General features: G+C 26.4%; 1 non-coding gene across 1 annotated transcript; it reads left to right on the top strand.

The window, feature by feature from the left end:
- The first annotated feature begins 1,000 nt into the window (after window positions 1–1,000).
- On the top strand, window positions 1,001–1,082 carry TRNAS-AGA (transfer RNA serine (anticodon AGA)). The gene has a single exon. It is a non-coding gene; the product is annotated as a tRNA-Ser (tRNA).
- Window positions 1,083–1,671: the final 589 nt, after the last annotated feature.

Genomic DNA, 1,671 nt, shown 5'->3' with positions numbered 1-1,671 from the left:
TTATTATATTAAATATAATCAGTAATAATATTATGTCTAATTACTTATGTGATCTTTATTTTAACTTTATATATAATTTTAATTAATTAATAATGCTATGACTAATTCTTAATTAATTAAGACTATATGTGATCCTTATCACTAGATATTTTGAACATATAAAATTGGTTCATAAGCATGAATTAATATAACCAAATATTTATATATAATATGAGCATTTTATTGACTAAAAATATTAAAAATATTATATCCTCATAATTTTTAACATGAAATATATCAAGAAGTTTAAAAAAGAAATCAAAATCAAGCCATATTCATGGTATAAAAAATAAAAACTCATTCATATCAAGGCACAGGTTAATGGCTCAGATATCAACTATTAGAAATTTTAATATCAAAACGTATTCCTAAACTATTATAATAGAAACACAAGAAAACTAATGCGGAAACAAAAATTGCATATGTCTAGCCATTGTTGTCAAAAATTTTAGTAATAGTTTCTTATTTTGATACTTTTCGATTCAGAACTCTTGCTTTAGATGATGTAAGAAATCCTTTAGATTTAAGAGAGATATTAAGCCTAAGAACCAAAATCCTCGTTTAGATAGATATTCTCCCATCAAAAATATTTATTATCATGAATTTCATAAAGTTTAAGAATTAATTCAAATTTATAACATTTGGACCATAATGAAAATTTTTAATTATATTAAATAAAATATTTAATAATAACAGTTACAATAAAAAATCAAAATATTTAAACTATAATCAATGAAGAAATTGATGATAATGAATGATGAACTTAATGAGAACAGTTAACCTTATATTTACATAAATAAATACCAAAAATCATTGAGTTAGGAGGGATACAGTATGCAAATTTGGATATTAGAAAATTGAGATAATACAGAGTTTAAGGGCCGAGCTCTCACCACTGAAATAGGAGCGCGTTTAGTGAGATAGTTTATATAAAAGTAAGTAACAAGAAAACACCAGAGACGTGATCGTGCCGGAGTGGTTATCGGGCATGACTAGAATTCATGTGGGCTCTGCCCGCGCAGGTTCGAATCCTGCCGACCACGTTTTTAACATCATATCGAATTCGATTTTGGAATAATATATGCTGTTTGAAGAAGCCAATGACGTGATTTGGTAATAGTAATCCGGTTTTCTTATTATATTGCATAAATTTTAAAAATTATCTAGAAAAAACTAAGTATGTGTTATTCCAAAGTAAATTATATTTTTATATTTTTTTGACCACATTATAATATTTTTATTTTTTTATGAAGACCACAAATTTTCTTAATAAATATAAATATGAATTAAATGTGAATATATAATTAAAAAAAATCAAAAATAAAAATAAGGGAAGAGGATAGATAATATAACCTTGCTCATATGTTGCTAAGACACCTCCTGTCCTTGAAGAAGAAGAGAGGAGAAATGACGATGGTGCTCGAAGAGAAGATGAGATAAAGATAACAACGACCGTGATCGTAATGAAATTAAGTCTCATATTTTGATGGAACCCTCGCATCCCTCCCTATCCTAACTTTTATGCTTTATAAGACGTCAATATTATTTGCTTGATTGAGAGGTCATTCCCAAGTTTTTAAGTTATTCTCCTTGAATCATGATACATGTTAAAGTTTCTTTTGGTAGTTATTT

Source organism: Musa acuminata, chromosome BXJ3-10 (genome assembly GCF_036884655.1).
Source record: "Musa acuminata AAA Group cultivar baxijiao chromosome BXJ3-10, Cavendish_Baxijiao_AAA, whole genome shotgun sequence".
In the NCBI taxonomy this organism is placed as follows: Eukaryota; Viridiplantae; Streptophyta; class Magnoliopsida; order Zingiberales; family Musaceae; genus Musa; species Musa acuminata.
This window is presented reverse-complemented; position numbering and strand designations above follow the sequence as displayed.